Source organism: Phyllobates terribilis, unplaced genomic scaffold, assembly GCF_046119375.1.
Source record: "Phyllobates terribilis strain yellow unplaced genomic scaffold, ASM4611937v1 Scaffold_7__3_contigs__length_470593459, whole genome shotgun sequence".
Taxonomy (NCBI): Eukaryota; Metazoa; Chordata; class Amphibia; order Anura; family Dendrobatidae; genus Phyllobates; species Phyllobates terribilis.
The window spans coordinates 397,789,719-397,811,027 of NW_027362767.1; the positions used below are offsets into that span (position 1 = coordinate 397,789,719).

Here is a 21,309-nt window from a genome sequence, read left to right on the forward strand (position 1 = left end):
AGATACAGGAACGGGTCTAGGTAATCGGCCCCTAGAAGGCAGGAGGAACAGGCTAGGAGCGTGTTCAGACAGGACAGACAAGAGAACACAGAAAGGACTCAGTTCAGACACGGGAGCTGATACCGCAAAGCAGGAGACATACAGGACTCAGTTCAGACACGGGAACTGATACAAAAAGCAGGAGACAAGAGACGGGACCTGGCACCTTCAGAGTGCAAGCACACACTGAAGGAAACACTATGCTCAGGCAGGGATAGAAGGGAGCTGCTGAGCTATATACCAAGTGACAGACAGCAATAGGCTGAGGACGCACAAGGGGTGTGACCCACAGCAGGTACAAAAGGCAGGAAGTGATCGGGCGCCGCCCTTAAGCAGCAGAAACAGACACAAACAGACAGCATGGAGGGAAGCCAGAGAGACATTCTGGACAGGAGATCAAGTGCGCCCTCTTGCACAGTGGGAGATGGACCACCATGCAAGGACGCCGCCAGGTATGTTACAGTGATTTTCATGAATTGACTTGCAAATTGTTTGAACTCGCTGGGACTTTCTGCAAATTTCATAAAATTTAACACAAAATTGATTTGAATTGAATCTGTGAGAACTTTTGAGTAAATTAACTCATCAACAGCCACAGGCCTTATTAAATGAGAAATTCTGAGATCTATAGTGGTTCCTTCTGCAGTCTTATATAGGGTCGTACTTAGGTTGCACATTCTAGTGCTGAGGTCTTCTACTTTTAAAACTTTGCTCTTATTACATAGAAATTATCTGTGTCACTGTACAGGATTGACATGGTCTTTTCCATTTACCTTTTCTATTTTAATGAGAAAAGCATCAACATAGGCACTAGGGTTATTTTTATCCAAAGTTTTCTTGTTTTTTTCCACTCTTTTTTCCACAAAGTGAAGGAGTTCTCCCATATAGATGAAAATCTTCTGATGTCTCCCAGGAATAAATCGCATGAACCAGAAAAACATTTCATTAAACTAATGCAAAATAAAAAAAAATATGTTATACAACATAATAAGAACAGCAATAAAAATTACAAAACTTTAGCTGTTTATGATATATAATCGAGGAAGAGTCAAATTGCTGTAAGATTTCCATTTTTTTTTTCATCCTGACTTTTCACCTCCCAAAACTAACTTAGACCCAGTGACTTAGCGTGGATTGCCAGCACCAGAAGCAAAGCAAGCATTTTGTGCCCCTTAACACTAGTCTCATCCACCAGTCCACTATTGAATTCTTTATCACCCAAGCACATGTATTGAATTTTAAAAAAAGTCCTGATCTAATTGTATTTTGACCCTCTAGTTTTCTGCTTCTTTTGCTGTAATGCAACATGAAGTTTTAAAAATAAAAATATAGGAATATAAGAATACAGAATATTCTTCTTTATGGTCAGTTTTCCATTACATTTTTAACAAATCTAGCCCTTACCCTAATCCTAAACCTATCCCTAACCGTAGTCCTAAACCTAGCTGTAACACTAGACCCAAACCTTGCCCTAACCCTAGCCATAAAATGAAACCTAGGTTAGAAACAATGTAAAAACATAAAGCATCTTTTAGTAATCAATGAAAACAGCATTGAACCATTGCAAATTATTTAAGAATGTCTTCATTCTTCACCTGCCCAGCTTGTTATTTCGGTGCTTCCTATTACAAACTCATCTCCTCTGCTGTGATCTGCATAGGCAGTACAGTACAGTCATACATTGGACCACTCAAATAACAAGAGACAATTGTCACAGCCTCTAATTTAACAGTCAATGTGGCACAACTACTCCTTTAGTCCCTATGCTATGTCACTGCTTAGAACACCTCAAAAATATTCAAATTTGTATAAGTCCTTCACCTTATGCAATCTGGTTCAGGGGACTGACTCTAACTTCCAATGTACTCACTCAATTTCACAATGTTCTTATCATTTGCCAAAGTTCTAGGCATTGAAAAAAAAATTGTCCAAATATCAAAGATTTCCTCATTTATTGTAGGAATCAAACATTGATTAGTTCTTACCTGGCCCCATCCTGAGCTCACAAAGAATAATATTTTGTGCATTAAGTTGATAACATCAAGGAGCTCTGCATCATCATAATCATGACGATTCCCAAACATGATGGCAAAAAGGACATTGCTGGCAGCTTTATCAATGTATTGTTGAGGTTTCACCAATGATTCTAGAACATTGAAAGAGGCAGATAAAATACAAGAAGATAAACTTCAAACTGTGATCTATTTCAAGATTCCTCCAAATCTAGAAGAGTCTCTTTATCATTAGTTCTAGCCTTTGGTCAAAAACTAAAAAACATTAAACATAGGAAAAGGAACACTGGTCCAATGTAGACCTGACCCGCGCTAACACCATAAAAGATCACAATGATGCTCTGAACTCAATCATGCAGTAAATGTGGTTCAACTAAGTTAGTAGAAATTTGTATAATTTTTTTCTCTATTATTCTTCTGGTTCCAGGTGGTTTCCATTGTTGCATGATCAGAAGACAATGCATTCAGCTTAAAGGCTTGCAGTTATAGTAGATTCACCAAGTACAAATGTAGAGGCTGCAAACCAACCAGCCATGTACATAATATTTTGCACATGTACCCATGCATGCTTGTGTGGCCTCCCTCTAATCTCCAGATTTCCCGATGGTCTACCTGCTTTCTATTCTGATGAGGATGTTAGTAAGATATTCAACCAATGAACATGCATAGTAAGATAACTATTAAGGTGAACAATCCTCTGGTGGGATGCAATCCGGACTATGTGCAGATAAGGGGATGAATTGCTAACAAGACAAATAATACAAAGGAAGAAAAAAAGCAATCAAAAGAGTCTTCATAAGCATGTATCATATAAAATTATGAACTTTATTATGATAATAAAATATTACATGCGATAAATATAAGGACAGAGTGACGCGGAAAACATGTGCAAATGCAAACAAGAAGCCCACTGATGAAGGCTCGCTGAAACGCGCGTTGGGGCGACTGTGCACCCATCCAGTAAGCTGTGTCATCCCACGATCTCCTTATCAAAGGTATACATTGATCCTGCATATTGGCCTTACTCTATGATAATATCATTTACATGACCACTATTTTTAGTAGATATAATCATGCAGAGGTATGGACTGTGGGTGTTTGAAGAAACTGACTTTAACCATGTCTTACTTGAAGTATGATATATCTATCTATTTCTGGCTAACTTTCTGGGTGGACTACAGGTCCTGTTTGCATTTTCACATTCTTTCCATGTCACTCTGTCCCTTTATTTGTCACATGTAATCTTTTATTATCATAATAAAATTTATATTTATTTTTATATGATACATGCTTATGAGGACTCTTTTGATCGCTTTTTCTCTTCCTTTGTATTATCTAATGAGGATGTTGCATGAGCACTGCAGCTAAGCACTTGCAAAATCAATGACATGCTAGTGACCTTTGTCATTTTCTCACTTTCTCTTTAGCAGGGACAGCATGCCCCAGCCATAGTCAATCAATAGCCTCAGCAGTTATTTAACACTGGTTCCATTTAAAAAAAAACAAAAAAACAAAGCCCATGGACAACCATTTTTATTCAACAATATTTGATTTATTAGTACAAAAGTGAAATCTCATTCTGACTCGAGATTATATGATTATTAATCACTATTCACTAGACCCCCTGTTGGATCTGGATTGCTTCCGCCTTACCATCTTTTGAATGGGGAATTAGGCTAGGAGATATGTTCATTAAAGGGGTTGTCTACTACTTTGATAACCCCTTCTGAATCTTTGTTTCACCCTTGCAAAATAATAACAATTATACTCACATCTGGTGCTAATGCTGTTCCAGCGGTATCGGCACTGGCTCTCCTAGGAATTGCTTAACATTGTTATGCTACAAGATCCCTGTGGCAAATCATATAGTGCACTCACTTCCTCCAGATGTATGTGATTTGTATGAAGGCGGGGAGAGTGAAGTCAGCACTGATTAGCTGCAGGGATTGCTTGACATGGCAAAGTCACACGATCCCTGGGAGAGCCAGTGCCAACACCGCTGGGACGAGGGAAGCAAGGGGGAAACATGGGGATTTGGAAAGGATTGTCCAAGTAATAGACAGCCTCTTTAATAAAGCCTGAAAGGATCTCTGGAAAATAGTTGTTTCTAAGGTAATTTGCATAGACAAAATGTTTTATTTACTGTACACTGTTGACTATTTATGTTTGATAATGTTTTATAATTAGACTTTAAAGAGCATGAAATACAGTATCTTTATTGCCTGTAACAACCTTGTGTTTTCTTTAATTCTCTCACTAGACACCAGATTCTTCTTCAACCCGATCCTCTATACTCCCCTTTCCCATGCCAAAACTTCTCATTGTGGAAAGAGAAAATCTACGAAGCTCCCTCCACCTCTCCATGTCACTTGTAAATGACATGCCTGAAAGGAGAAATTGAATTATTTGTCTTATATATTCATAAAATGAAACAATACGGCAATATAACATATCAGGAATGATAAATTTAGCTAGGAGTTAAGAGGGCAGTTCAAAAGTACAAAAGAATACGAAAACTCACAAAACAGATTATACTAGAGATGAGCAAAACTATTTGATGCAAATCAAATATGTTCTGAATGTTTAGGAATTCACTGAACTTGGTAAATTTGAACAAAATGCACAAATCGCCTAAAATGACCAACTCCATTTTACACTTTACAGAACATTGCATCTATCAGAAAAGGATAACATGTCAGACACAGCGAAACGGACATTCTCATAAGTCTGTGTGCACAGGTTGCATTTTTGCTGTGTTTTTTAAGTACAGATTCGTCACAAAACCTGAAGGGTTTCCTGATGCCAGCAAAGTGGAGGAGAATCCAGAAGTCTCATGCACATATTGCTTATTTGTGACGTGCATATTTGGTGCAAATTTAAATCTGCAGCAAGTCAATTCTTTTAGTGTTTTTTGCTACAGATTTCACCAATGCTAATAAGTGGTGAAAAATCTGCACCAAAAGCACAAGTAAAAAAATGCAGCAAAAACTAGACATAAACTCGTGTTTTTTGCCACTGCGTTTTTCTTGCCTAGGGATACAGAAATTTCGGCACCAAATACTTAACATGTGCACATAGCCTTACACCTTGCACTTATCGAATAACATGCTTAAGAACTTCCAATCAAGAGGGACTATCTTAGCCTGTATAAAAGCAAATGTAGGGATTGCAGCAGCCATTTTGTGGTGAATCTGGATAGTGAGAAGACTAGTGATAAGTGAGCACTAAAATGCTCGGGTCAAGCAAATTCGAATACTCGGGTACTCGACCCGAGCAACGAGCCCAATGTAAGTCTATGGGAAACTTGAACATTTTTCCGGCGACTCCCCCCGGCGGTCTGCAGAGGGCCTAAAAATTACCCAAATCGATGGGAACAGTACTCAAATGACATGTGAACAGCATGGGGAAGACCCCTGGAAGCATTTCTGACTCCCAAGTCACTGCTGTCAACAATGTTGTCAGAGCTATTTTGCCACTTTTACGGACTCGCATGAAAACATGCAAAAACGAAACCAAATGGATTTTCCTGGGAAAAATGTTAAGAAATATCCTTTCCAGTGTAATGACTTGTATATAAGGCAAAATGAATAGCCAAAAACAAAAATGCTCCTCCACACCTTGGGCTATGTTCACATGTAGCGTTTTTGATGTGTTTTTGCACTTTTGTATTGCTTTCAACCAAGACAAATGCATTCACAGGGAAATGTCATTTTAACATTTTACAACCTTATCTGGCCATGTGCTGTGGGACACATCATCAGACACATCCTGTTTCATTTATGATGGAGGGACTCTGAAAGTCACAAAGCCTATTTTTATAGGGCAATCTGGTGGCACTTATCATTCTTAAAGGGCCAGCAGTCGACCCTTGCTATTGTTAGAGAGTCATAAGCTGGCTATGCTTTGTTGTTCCCATTATCAATGAGTGGTTCTCCTATACTGTTACTGTGTATGCAGTGACTACAAGGGCTGCCAAAAATTTGGAGGAACTCCAATGCCCCTTGCAAGTGACGTAGAGGTCAGAGAGCCTCCTAAAAACAATGTTCCCATTATTAGTAAGTGGGTCTCTCATACTGTTTGCCTATGCAGTGAATGCAAAAGCTGCCAAAAATTTGGAGGCACTCCAATGCCCCTTATAAGAGAATTAGAGGGCCTCATGAAAAAGGCAACATTTTGAGTGCAAGCAGTCACAAAATGTGTGAATTTAGCAGTGTGGCCTGTGCGGCATTGGCTGCATATTTGTGCTTGCATTCCAAGGACTGGGGTAGGGACAACTGAACGCTGTGCTGAGACAAGAACGTGGAGGTGCTTGTTGATGGTGCTTGTTGAGAGTGTGCAACGACAAGTGCAGGGCAGGAGGCATCTTCACATGCGCCATGGACAGAGGATTGTCTTGCACGCACAACAGCAGAAGAAGCAGTTGTGCCACCCGCAGACACTGTTTCAGGACCCTGGGGTTCGGCCCACTTATTCGGGTGCTTTGCTGCCATGTGCCTGATCATGCTGGTGGTGGTCAGGCTGGTAGTTTTGCTACCCCTTCTGATGCTGGCCTGGCACTTGGTGGAAATGGCCTTTTTGGGGTTATCGGCAGAGTCTTTAAAAAACAACCAGACTCGGGAAGACCTAACAGTTGTACTGGCAACGTCCGTCGTGTTGGCGTTACGGGGAACGGTGTCCGCCTTGTATCTGCGGCCACTACACTGCTTCTTCCTTACTGTTGTGGTGTTATGCCTCCCTCCCCCTGTGTGCTGCTGTCCTCGCCCTTTATGTATCTCTGACAGGTTGGGTCAGTTACTGTATCATACACCACCTCGTCTTCCACTTCCGCACCCTGGTCCTCCTCCTGACTTTCTGGCTATTGTGTCTTACCATCGTCCATCTCTTGTGACATTTTCCCACCATCGCCTTTGTGTGACTGTGGCTGCTCAAATATTTGGGCATCGCTACATGTGATCTCCTCTTACCCCACTTCAAGTGGACCGGGCGAGAGGCCCGAATATATAAATGGAAAAGTGAGCAGCTCTTCGGAGTGTCCAAGTGTGGGATCAGTTGTCTCCGGGCACTTGGCATGCTGGGAGGAAGGAGGATCAGGCTGTGGAATATGCAGTCCAGACTCATGGCTAGTGAGACTTGATCGTGTGGAAGACAGGGTGGTGGTGGTGGCTAAGTGACTGGAAGCATTATCTGCTATCCAACCAATAACCTTTTCACACTACTCTGTGTTCAATAGTGGTGTTCTGTGGTCCCCTATTAATTGGGACAGGAAGGTCGAGAGAGAAGATGTGGGTGTTTGTTGTGGCAGACTTTCAGCTAGCCCACGGCCTTGACCTCGTCCTCTGCATGCAACATCATCACCATCACCCATCCCTTGCCTCGCGCTTTGCCCATTTTAAATGGAGGACAATATTTTCCATGTTCACTACAAATGGCTGGATTTCAACTTCAGTGATATGTGGTACGTGTGATGGAAAACCACAGTTTTATATAGCTGGCCTGTAGGTAACTATTTTTAACAGCGACCTCGTGTCAATAACTTCACTAACACACTGCAGCAAAATTTCAATGGAGGCCAGAAATGGCAGAATTTTCAGTACACTTATATGTGATCCGTGTGACAGACAAACCACAGTTTTAAATAGATGGATTTTTAGCTCTGTAATATGTAAAGGATCTGGCAGAATTCTGCAGTGCCAACAAGCAAATGGAGGAGAAAAACAGTGTTCTCTGGATTGCTTTTTAAACAAATATCAGGATTAAGATAAAAAAAAAAATTAATCCTGGCCCCTGATACCTGGGGCTATTTCTATAAATATCTGTAAAAGCACCAGCAGCAGACAGAACTGGAATGGACCCTCTTGCTACAACCCCTGGCAAAAATTATGGAATCACCGGGCTCGGAGGATGTTCATTCAGTTGTTTAATGTTGTTGAAAAAAAGCAGATCACAGACATGTCACAAAACTAAAGTCATTTCAAATGTTAACTTTAGGGCTTTAAGAAACACTAAAAGAAATCACGATTAAAAATGTGGTACTCAGTAAGGGTAATTTTTTTCAGACCAAGCAGAGGGAAAAATTATGGAATCACTCACTTCTGAGGAAAAAATGATGGAATCACCCTGTAAATTTTCATTTCCAAAACTAACACCTGCATCAAATTAGATCTGCTCGTTAGTCTGCATCTAAAAAGGAGTGATCACACCTTGGAGAGCTGTTGCACCAAGTGGACTGACATGAATCATGGCTCCAACACGAGAAATGTCAATTGAAACAAAGGAGAGGATTATCAAACTCTTAAAAGAAGGTAAACCATCACGCAATGTTGCAAAAGATGTTGGTTGTTCACAGTCAGCTGTGTCTAAAATCTGGACCAAATACAAACAACATGGGAAGGTTGTTAAAGGCAAACATACTGGTAGACCAAGGAAGACATCAAAGCGTCAAGACCGAAAACTTAAAGCAATATGTCTACAAAACAGGAAATGCACAACAAAACAAATTAGGAAGGAATGGGAGGAAACAGGAATCAATCTCTGTGACCGAACTGTAAGAAACCGCCTAAAGGAAATGGGATTTACATACAGAAAAGCTAAACAAAAGCCATCATTAACACCTAAACAGAAAAAAACAAGGTTACAATGGGCTATGGAAAAGCAATCGTGGACTGTGGATGATTGGATGAAAGTCATATTCAGTGATGAATCGTAAATCTGCATTTGGCAAGGTGATGATGCTGGAACTTTTGTTTGGTGCCGTTCCAATGAGATTTATAAAGATGACTGCATGAAGAAAACATGCAAATTTCCACAGTCATTGATGATAAGGGGCTGCATGTCAGGTAAAGGCACTGGGGAGATGGCTGTCATTACATCTTCAATAAATGCCCAAGTTTATATTGACATTTTGGATAGTTTTTTATCCCATCAATTGAAAGGATGTTTGGGGATGACATCATTTTTCAAGCTGATAATGCATCCTGCCATAGAGCAAAAACTGTGAAAACATTCCATGAAATAAAAACACATAAGATCTTAATCCAATTGAAAATCTTTGGTGGTAGTTGAAGAAAATGGTCCATGACAAGGTTCCAACCTGCAAAGCTGATCTGGCAACAGCAATCAGAGAAAGTTGGAGCCTTATTGATGAAGAGTACTGTTTGTCACTCATTAAGTCCATGCCTCAGAGACTGCAAGCTGTTATTAAAGCCAGAGGTGGTGCATCAAAATACTAGTGATGTATTGGAGTGTTCTTTTGTGTGGTTTTTTTTCATGATTCCATAATTTTTTCCTCAGAATTGAGTGATTCCATAATTTTTTTCCTCTGCTTGGTCTGAAAAAATTACCCTTACTGAGTACCACATTTTTAATCTTGATTTCTTTTAGTGTTTCTTAAAGCCCTAAAGTTGCCATTAGAAATGACTTTAGTTTTGTGACATGTCTGTGATCTGCTTTTTTAACAACATTAAACAACTGAATGAACATCCTCCGAGCCTTGTGATTCCATAATTTTTGCCAGGGGTTATATATGCACTGCAGTCTGCCACATACACTGCCTGCCTGCCTAGCACTGATATCTATGCAGCTGGATTAGTCGTCAGAAGGACTGTTAGTTGAGATGGATATGTGTATAATATATGGTGGTATACCTACACTAGCTAAGAAACAAGCAAATCTCTTCCTAGCTCAGCAGCACCTCTCTCTACACTGCCTGATTCCGGAGTAGACTGTGATGAGCATGGCGGCGCCAGGTCTGATATAGACCTGATGACGCTGTGTGGCGAGCCAATCAATGAAATGCCACAACCAACATGGCATTACAGTGTGTGACAGACAATCCCTGCATGTTCATTGGCTCTCTAAAGAGCGCCCAACAATCAGGGAGAGGACCCGAGCTCCAGCCGAGCAACCCCGAAAATACTCGGTGAGTGCCGAGCATCTCGAGCAGTGAGATGCTCGGGTGAGTACCGGGCAGTAGGGAGCATGCTCGCTCATCACTAGAGAGGACGTCATAGTGAGAGAGGCAAAGAAAGCCTTAAAATACTCAAGAAACTGTATCAATAGTTGGTATGACAGCACAGCAGACAAGAAAATTATTGTGCGAGAAATTGAAAATAATACATAACTAACTGATAAGGAAAGACAGATGGAAGAATTACTGGGTTTGATATACTACAGGGACAGGGAGGGAGACAAAGCTGGTAGAAATTGCTCCTTGCTTGATCAGTGTGTTTACAGTGCTACTGCAATTCAGTCACACATTTTGTTTTCTTGTATTTATGCTGAACCAACCAACCAATATTGCAGAATTAAAAAAATATATGTTGAGATAAATTTGACAATACTAAGACTATGAATTGGGTTGGATACAGTGCTACAGAACCTCAGAATGGAATACACTTGCTTTAGGGCAATCGGAGGCTTTTAATTACTTTGATTTAGAAGAGAAAGAGGTTCTCAGTTGATGTGAGGTCAAATTGAGCCAGAGAATCTCTGCCTTCACTGGTAGAGATCGTTGCAGGGCAGAACAGGCAAGTAGTTAACAATTACCTGCCGGTAAGTTGTTAGTTCCATAGTGTCATGGGTGTGTCAGAGGTGACAGACAGTCGCCCTGCAGTTGGTTGCAGGAGATCTCTACGTATGGCATTACAGACATCTTCTTAGATGCTGACTGTCTCTAGGACCAAGCGGCTACCTCCCTCCTGCTAATTAGCTCCCTGCCCTGAGAGTATAATACCTGGTGTGTCTGAGAGTGAGGTGCCGGCGATATTCATTACTACTTGTGAGGCTTTAGCAAGAGCAGCACTTCGTCCTCTCTGGAGATTGAGGCCGCGTGCGCATTTGTCTGGAGTCATCTAAAGCTAAGCAATTCCCCCCTTTCCCTAGTGTCTGGGCTCCCTTTCCCTCTTCCCTCTGTGTTGCACTAAGTCTTTCCCACACCCTGCGTGGCATTGTCGAGCATGTCAATCTGAATTTGGAGACCTATCTCAGGTGTTTTGATTCCGAAAATCAGGAGGATTGAGCATCCTACCTACCTCTGGCAGAATTTTCCATATCATCATCAAGAATTCACTGCCAGGTCACCGTTCTTCGGTGCATATGGTTATCACCAACAGTTTGGTACCGTTAGTGGGGGGGGAGCTTCAGGAGTTCCTGAGGACAAATTGTTTGCTTGCGCCGTCTCTTAAAGTCCACAACGTTTTCCATAGGTCCTTACTTAAAAAATATGTGGAACCTCTTGAGCCCTCGCCTCTACCACCGCCCCCAGTAATAGATGATGGTAATCTGGAGTTCCAGATTTCGAGGATTGTAGATTCTCATCTCCAACGTCATTCTCTACAATACGTGGTGCACTGGAAAGGCAATGGTCCAGAGAAGAGGATGTCGGTTTCAGCGTCAGAGGTAAACGCTCCCAGGTTGGTTTGCTCATTTCACACCTCTTTTCCTGAGAAACCCGGTCCTGAGTGTCCGGAGGCCACTCGTAGAGGGGGGAAGAATACTGTTACGGGTGTGTCAGAGGTGACAGACATTTGTGTTGGGTTATATGATTTGAGGCACACTCACATGTAGTACATCTGTTGCAAAAATTAGTCTCCAATTATATGGATTTTGATGTGTATTTGCTGTTGAATTTCCTGGTGATTGTTTTGACTTTGCTGGGGAAAGGTCAGGCGATACTACAGATCAGAATGGTACAAGTCAAAGGAGTTTTTAAAGCACCAAGAGAGGTGATTTTTTTATTTTTAATTCTGTAAAAAGTGGTTTTTTTTTTGCTCTTGATTATTATAATAATAATAATAATTATTATTATTATTATTAATAATAATAAAGGACTAGCAAGTTTTTCTACGCATCTGTAAATGCAAATTTTGGTTTCCCCATTGAACTGAAAAAGAAAAATGTAAAACAATTCGTTCTCAATTCACATGTGAAACTGACATGCTAAATATTTAAAAAATCATTGGGGATCAATTTCTGATTAAAAGAGTGAATAAGAACCTTGTGTATTTTTTTTGTCTTTCTCGGTACCAACACTCGCCCAGGTATTTTTAAATTAGTAGGAGACTATGAAAATGATTTTGCCTATTTTATCAGTATTTTGTGTGAAACCACATGGAAGGTAAGGTCTTATTTAGATCTTTTCACTTGGTATTGGCAGTAGCAGTGTGATGGGCATTGTTGCTGTAATATAATGCCTTTAGGGTGTTATGACTCTAAGCCATTGGAACTTAGCCTAGCTGCGTAGATGCTATAGGGCACCTGGGTCGCTCCCCCTTCTGGTGCAGTGGTGCCACACAGTGCTACTCCAGGCAGGGACTCTTTAAATTCAGGATTAGATCCAGCTCACCATGAGAGACATTTTGGAGGTGTTTGAAGCCTAGAAATGCCACATCAAGCATGGAACAATCGTAAAATGAAGATAATCCAGCTAGATTATCTTCATTTTACGACTCTCTGTGAGTTCATCAAAATGTGGCAGTGGACTTATACATTATGATCAAAATGTCGACTAAGAAGCTCGTGTTTAGTTTTGTAAATGTTTGCATAGCAACAGTAGATCTGTTTATGTTTGAATGAGCAGGCAATATCTCGTTCTCCAGTTGGATTATATTTTTTATTATACACTTTGTGAAAATAGGGTCTCTTTAAATTATAGGACTTGAAAAATATTCTGTGGATATGCAAATGACCCACAAAATCCACATCATTGATGTTTGTTGTAAATTTTGGCTTTCCCATCTAAATCAAAAAGTTAAAATACTCAACAAATCCATGCTCACTACCCCTGTCAATTTTTGTATAGAATATACCCGTAACTTATGGATGATGTTTGTAGAAATATTAGCCACTTTTCTACTTTTGTGATCACTTGTGGATTTGACAAATGTTAACAAGACCTTAGGTTAGTGATTAAAAGTAATAATAAGTGCTCCATTCTTTGTGCATTGACGCTTGGAAACCAAGCGGCCGACAAAGATTTCAACACAGAGGTCTTCTCCTTATCTACCTCTGCCATTATTGCCTCCTATTACCTTAACTTAATAAAATATAGATAAATTGCTCAACATAATTTTTGAAGAGGAAATCAAAAGAAGGCATATCACCCCGAGCCAAAAAATCATCCCCTCTGTCCACGAGAACTTCTTTCACAGCTTTGTATCCTGTGACCACTATTACTCGTCGGGAACCCAGTTAGATGGTGAAGACTTCTCCATATTTCTCACTAAGCTGAATGGAGATTATAAATATATAATGTCACATCAAGGTAATAAACTTTCATGTTCCTCTAAACAAGATCCCCTACAAACCAGAGGTTTCCATTGGAGATTGAAAACTATACTGCATTCTAGGACTGGTAAACCAATGGTGATTAGTACAATTGCTTTGTGAAATTCTCTTTACACAACAGCCATTTTCCATGGTGGCCATTAGTGTTGAGCCACGCCCGTAGTGTTCGAGCTCGGTTCGGTTCGTCGAACACCCGTATGTTCGCCGAACTGTTCGTCGAACACCTTCGAACACCATTAAAACCAATGGCAGGCGAACAAAAACACATAGAAACACATAGAAAACACCTTCAAAGGTGTCCAAAAGCTGACAAACCGCTCAGAAGACACAACTAACACATGGAAAAGTGACAAGTAAATATAGTCATGCGAAAAGAAAAGAGGTGGAGGAGTAAAATGAGCGAGAGACACAGATATAGACATGCAATGCCCTTCTAAAACCAAAAAATTGCGAAGCTGACACGGCCAGTCCATTCCTGCCTGTGCGACCTCCGTGTCGCCGGGTTTGTGCCAGAGCTGCGGTAGACCCTGATGGCCTGCCCCCCTCTCCCAATACTGGTGCCTGTCCGCTGGTGGGTCGAGCGAGCCCCCCTGCGGTGGAGGCAGGTCTAAGCTTTTTATTACAAATTGTCTCTATAATTTGAATGAGTACGCTTTAAATCCTTTTACAAGGATCTATTGGAGGGCAAGTCTGATGCCAGCAGCTGCGGGAATTCCAGCTCCAGTAGCGTCCACTAAAGCTGCTGCAGTTAAAAACCTTTTATAAGGATCGAGCTTGGCGGTCCACCGCAAGGCGTCCTGCCGCCAGTCCCAGCCCCTGTGCCTTGGGATGCCTCCAGATGCTCTTCACTGGGTGTCCCGGGGGCCCGAAGCATTTAATTTGAAAAAATTAAGTGTCCAAACTACAGGTGGTGTAGCTTGCTTAACAGCAGGGATAATCCGCTGACTAGCAGACACTGCTACTAGGCACAAAGTATTTCCTGGGCTAGATGCAGTTAAAAATTTGTAATTAGATACTCTCATTGGATGCTGAGAAAGCATTCCATAGAGTCTCCTGACACGCCATATATTATTGTCTTAAAAAGCTTGGGGTACGGATCTAGAGGACCCTTTTATAGGCAAAATCACAGTCCTGTATCGCAATACGTCACCTAGGCTGAAGATAAATGGAACATTTTCATCACCTTTCATAATCACCAATGGGACAAGGCAGGGATGTCCTCTGTCCCCTCTCTTATACAGCCTAGTGACGGAGAACCTACTCTCATCAATTCGCCATAACCCCAATATTAGGTGGATTGAGGTGGGAGGCACCGAGTACATGTGCTCTACATTTGCTGATGATGTCCAAGTATATATCACTCAATCACATATATCCATTCCTGCTGGTATGGCTGAAATAGATCACTTTGTTACATGGTCAAATTTTAAAATCAATGCAGCAAAGTCTGAGGCCCTCTATGTCTCCTTCCCCAAATCCATACAGGATTCCATCCAGTCCAACTTTCCCTTTACCTGGCCCTCACAGGGTATCAAATACTTAGGAATTCGTAATCATAGAGACCTCTCCCGTCTATGTTATCTTAATTTTGGGCCCTTTATTGAACAACTCCATACAGACCACGGTTGGCAAGTTAGAACTGTAAGATTCATTACGTGAACCACTGGTGTTATGTGGAAAAGCACATGTACACTGTGTTCCAATTATTATGCAAAAATTGTTTAGGAGTGATAAGGTAAGAATATTTTTGTTTGTCAGTTAAACTCATTGATGGTGATGTGTGTCAGGGCTCTTTATATCACTCTAAGCGATTGCAGACACCTGTGCTAATTAGTTTGGCAGGTGTGTCCAATGAAAGACAAGACCACTTAAGAAGGCTGTCCCACATTATTAAGCAGCCTACATTTTCTGCCAAAATGAGAAAGAAAAAGGATGTGTCGGCTGCTGAGAAGCAACAAATTGTGGAGTGTTTAGGTCAAGGCATGACTACAATCAACATTGCCAAGACACTTCATCCTGATCATCACACAATCAAGAAGTATGTAGCTGATTCACAGTACACACGTGTGCATGCTGATAAGGGAAAATTGAGGATTCTTTCCTACAGGCAATTACGTCAGGTTAAAAGAGCAGCGGCAAAAAAGCCTTGTCATAGCGGCAGACAAGTTTTTGAAGCTGCTGGTGCCTCCAATGTCCCCCGAACAACAAGATGCAGGGTCCTTCAGAGGTTTGCAGCTGTGCGTAAGCCATCCTGTGGACCTCCTCTATCCACTTTACACAAGCAGAAATGGCTCCAGTGGGCCAAACAATACATGAAGACTGACTTCAAAACTGTTTTGTTCACCGATGAGTGCCGTGCAACGCTCGATGGTCCAGATGGATGGAGTGGAGGATGGCTGGTTGATGGACACCCCACGCAAACACGGCGACGGCGCCAATAAGGAGGAGGTGGAGTAATGTTTTGGGCTGGAATCAAGGGGAGAGAGATTGTCGGCCCCTTTAGGATCCCTGAAGGGGTAAAGATGTTCTCCATAATGTATGTGGAGTTTCTCAAACAGCACTTCCTGCCATGGTTCAAGAAGAAGAACCGTGTATCCTGCAGCAAGATCATTTTCATGCATGATAATGCACCATCTCATGCTGCACATAACACATCTGCATCTCTGGCTGATATGGTCATAAAAGGGGACAAACTTATGGTGTGACCCCCATGCTCCCCTGATCTTAACCCCATTGAGAACCTCTGGAGCATCATCAAAAGGAGGGTCTATGATGGCGGGAGGCAGTTCACATCTAAGCAACAGCTCTGGGAGGGTATTCTGTCCTCATGCAAAACAATTGAAGCAGAAACCATCCAAAACCTGACACATTCAATGGACGAGAGAGTTGAGAAGCTCCTATCGAACAAGGGGTCCTATGTGCAAATGTAACATCAATTAGAATAAAGTTTTGAGTTGAAAACTGTTTGATTTCAGTTTGTATTAACCTGCTAATGATTATAATTTCAAAAATGACCATTTTTTTGTTCTTTATTAAAATGAAAAGGTTGATCGAAGAGTGTCGGGGATCTAAGAGTGTGAGTACCCTGTAGTCAGGATTATTTCGAATTCTGACAATCTGAGGGTCATGTTGCAGGTAGTGCAGCAAGAAGGCACTCATGTGTCTTGCGCATCTAGGAGCCCCAAAATTATTTTCCGGGCTAGATGCAGCTAAAATTATTATTAATTTGAAAGCTGGTGGAGCTTAGTATAGATGGCCTAATAGAATCAGTACTGCAAACTGCTACAAAGCCCAAATTATTTTCCAGCCAAGATACAGATAAACATGATTAGTAATTTTAAATCTGGTGAAGTTTAGTATAGATGGCCTAATAGAATCAGTACTTCACACTGCTACAAGGCCCAAATTATTTTCCATCCAAGATACAGATAAACATGATTAGTAATTTTAAATCTGGTGTAGTTTAGTATAGATGGCCTAATAGAATCAGTACTGCATACTGCTACAAGGCCCAAATTATATTCAAGCCAAGATACAGATAAACATGATTAGTAATTTTAAAGCTTAAAACGGTGGGTGAGGTGATTTTAACAAATCATCAAGCTTTTACTCTATACAGGATGACACAGGGGTAGAAAAGTCGTTTCGGATCCATGATTTGTTCATCATTATGAACGTGAGTCTGTCTACATTATCAGTGGAGAGCCGCGTGCGCTTATCTGTCAGCACACCACCAGCAGCGCTGAACACACGTTCAGACAGAACGCTGGCTGCGGGGCATGACAAGATCTCCAGATTGGAAGTCCAAAAAGAGCAAGGGTCCATGGACACAGTTATGGCTTCAATGTTCACTTGGAGATACTCTTGTACCATCGTCTCTAGGCGTTGACTATGTGTCAGACTTCTTGTCTCCTGTGGCCTTGCAAAGGATGGGCTAAAAAAGAGGTGAAATGATTCTGCAAAATTGATGTTACCAGCAGATACTGTTTTTCTGTTACGTTTTGAGTGCTGAACACTCGACGGTCCCACGGTTGGTAAGTTGGAACTGTGAGATTCAATACGTGCACCACTAGTGTTTTGGGGAAAAGCACATGTCACATACTGCAACAGTCTCTGCTGATAATCCTGCATGCGTGCATCTCTTTCTATGGCAGGAATAATTTCTGCAAATTTACTTTTGTACTGGGAATCTAACAGTGTGGCAACCCAGTAGTCAGGATTATTTCTAACTCTCACAATTCGAGGGTCATGTTGCAGGTAGTGCAGCAAGAAGGCCCTCATGTGTCTTGCGCGTCCAGGAGCACCAAGTCCCTGTTGTGTTGGTGGCGAGGTAACAATCATGATTCCTTCCTCTGCCCTCTCCCCCCAACCTTGCACAACAGAAATGTGATCAAGGTCTCCCTCATCTGATGAGTCTTCCATCAGTTCGTCCTCCATTTCTTCTTGGGCTCCTGCACCTTCCTCACTAGTTTGGCTGCTACCATGCGCCCTGGTAAAACCATCTCCCCCACCCTCACATGCCTGCCGCCTTGGTGCTGCCGACCGTCTGGAACTTGCAGATGTTAGCCATTCCGCATACAACTCCTCCTCCTCTACTTCCTCCACTGCTCTTGTGCCACCACCTGACTCCGAATTCTGTTTAACATGTGCTCTAGCATGTAAATCACCGGAATAGTCATGCTGATAATGGCATTGTCAGCACTAAACATCTTCGTCGCCATTTCAAAACTGTGCAGAAGGCTGCATAGGTCCCTGATCTGAGACCATTCCTCCAGCGTGATTTGTCCCACCTCTGGATCTCGTTGGCCCAGGCTATACATCAGAACGTATTGCACCAGAGCTTGTCGGTGTTGCCACAGTCGCTGCAACATGTGCAGAGTTGAATTCCACGGGTAGGCACATCGCATTTTAGCCTGTGAAGAGGCAGGCCCAACGACTTCTGTAGAGATGTAAATCGCTGAGCTGCGGGATGCGAACGGTGGAAGTGAGCACACAGCGACCGTGCCCTCTGCAGAAGGCCATCTAGTCCAGGATAGTGGGCTAAAAATTGCTGGAAAACCAGGTTCAACACGTGAGCCATACAAGGCACGTGTGTGACATTGCCCCGGCGAAGGGCCGCACCTAGGTTTGCAGCATTGTCGCACACGGCCTTCCCTGGTTTCAGGTTCAGTGGAGACAACCATTCATGAAACTGGTTCTCCTGAGCTGACCACAACTCCTCAGCTGTGTGACTCACATTTCCCAGACATTTCAAAGTAAAAACCGCCTGATGACGTTGAGCCCTGCTGCCAGCATAGAAAGGAGGTGTGCAGGATCCCTTCTGCGCAGTTAGAAAGCTTGTGGCATGACCAGACAGGCTTTGGGTGCAGGTAGAGGACTGAGAGGAGGTTGAGGAGGCAGAAGCAGTACAGGAACTTTGAGATAAAGAAGATTGACGCACAACTCATGGGGACGGCAAGACTTGGACAGCAGCCCCTTGTCCTGCTGTCACCATAGTTACCCAGTGCCCAGTCAGCGACATGTAACGCCCCTGTCCATGCCTACTCGTTCAAGTGTCTGTGGTGAAATGCACCCTGTCACACACAGAGTTTCTCAAAGAAGCGGTGATGTTGTGTGCGACATGCTGGTGGAGTGCAGGCACACTTTTCTTTGAGAAGTAGTGCCAACCTGGCATCTGGTACTGGGGCACTGCGACGGACATAAGGTCTCGAAAATCCTCTGTGTCCACCAGGTGGAAAGGCAGCATTTCTGTAGCCAAGAGCTTGCAGATGGTGAAATTTAACCTCTTACCTTTCTCATGGTTAGGAGGAAATGGTCTTTTACTTGTCCACATCTGAGGGACCGAAGGCTCGCTGTTGTGATTAGACGGGGTTGAGAAGGGTGTCCCCGGCAAACTGCCGGTCTGTGAGGAAGATGCAGACGGACATGTTAGGTTGCCTTGATCCAAAGGTGGTGCTATTGATGTCGGACAGCGCTGAACACCAGCTGGTGTTTCCACCTCCAAAGAAAATGATGACCTGCCAATCACTCTGGCTGTTGCGGGTAAAGAGGTGGCAGGTCTGCGTCCCAAAACAGGTGTGACTGCTGTCCCCCCAGTCACAGAGGATGAAGAGGAAGCGGATGCACAAGATGTGGCATACGGTGGTTGGCCCGGCCGGCTAGGCCGCATTGTAGCACAGTGAGCTTCCCACTGCAACTTATTCTTCATATCCATGTGCCAGTTCATGCATGAAGTACTCAAACTATGTATTTTTGGCCTCTACTTAGCTTTTACTGATAAATGTTACAGATAACACGAGTTGGGTCATCTTTATCGATCTGAATAAATGCCCAGGCTATGCAAGGCTTAGCACGCATGCGACCTGAAGAGCCAATACGCAATTTGAGGGTACAGCGGGGCGGGGGGAGGGGCATGGGATGGATCTCTGCAGAAATAATGAAGATCTCCATTTTTTTTTCTCTTTCCCGCATTTACAGTGGGGAGGTGCAATCTGTCAACCTATCAGCAGAACACAAACGGAGCGAACTGCTTTTTTTCACACAAGCAAGGGCATGTGTCATTGGCAGTGTATGTCAAATGTCCTTGCCCTATAAGACCCAGCCATTTTCCCCGTCGCCACCATTTTCTTACTGCTGCAGCTGCGTGTTAGACGGCACCACTGTTCTGTGTGCGCTATACTTTCAGTGTTAATTTCAAGCCAATTTTCGCATAAATCTACAGATAGCTTGGGAGTAGGGAATAGTTGTGATTTCATTCCTTTAAAGGACTAGGATACATCATTTCCTACGACTTTTATCAGGCAGGTCTGTGCTCTTAAAATGATAGGTTGGGAGTAAAGACAAATTGTAATTGCAGTCCTTTTGAGGACTAGGTTACATCATTTCCTACGACTTTTATCAGGCAGGTCTGTGCACTTAAATAGTAAAGTTGGGAGTAAAGACTAATTGTAATTGCAGTCCTTTTGAGGGCTAGGTTACATCAGTTCCTATCACTTTTTGCCAGGCAGGTCTGTGCCAGTGTTGTGCAAGTTTTTTTCACAGCATTTGGCTAAATCTAGCAAAGCAAATCCTTTTTGGACTCTTGCAGTGTGTGTTAGTCAGTGGAGTAGCCTATCTGTGTTGCAAGCTACACCACCTGTGTATAGAATACAATTTTTTTTACTGCACCTAGTGAAGTAAAACCTTTTGGGCATAGCATCATTCTATTAGTCCATCTATACTAACCTCCACCAGGTTGCAAATTCAAAATAATTTTTATCTGCATCTAGCTCTGAAAAAATATTTCGGCTTGTAGCACTGTGTGGGACTTGTTCTATTAGTCCATCTATACTAACCTCCACCAGGTTGCAAATTCAAACTAATTTTTATCTGCATCTAGCTTTGAAAAAATATTTCGGCTTGTAGCAGTGTGTGGGACTTGTTCTATTAGTCCATCTATACTAACCTCCACCAGGTTGCAAATTCAATACAATTTTATTCCGCATCCAGCTCTGAAAAAATATTTTGGCTTCTAGCAGTGTGTGGGACTTGTTCTATTAGTCCATCTATACTAACCTCCACCAGGTTGCAAATTCAATATAATTTTTTTCTGCATCTAGCTCTGAAAAAATATTTCAACTTGTAGCAGTGTGTGGGACTTGTTCTATTAGTCCATCTATACTAACCTCCACCAGGTTGCAAATTAAATACAATTTTTTTCTGCATCTAGCTCTGAAAAAATATTTTGGCTTCTTGCAGTGTATGGGACTTGTTCTATTAGTCCATCTATGCTAACCTCCACCAGGTTGCAAATTCAATATAATTTTTATCTGCATCAAGCTCTGAAAAAATATTTCGGCTTGTAGCAGGATGTGGGACTTGTTCTATTAGTCCATCTATACTAACCTCCACCAGGTTGCAAATTCATTATAATTTTTTTCTGCATCTAGCTCTGAAAATTTATTTCGGCTTGTAGCAGTGTGTGGGACTTGTTCTG

At 42.2% G+C, this 21,309-nt stretch overlaps 1 pseudogene; it reads right to left on the reverse strand.

Moving 5' to 3' along the window:
* Nucleotides 1-21,309, reverse strand: part of LOC141154999 (cytochrome P450 2A11-like) — a 203,302-nt pseudogene that overhangs the window by 27,484 nt on the left and 154,509 nt on the right.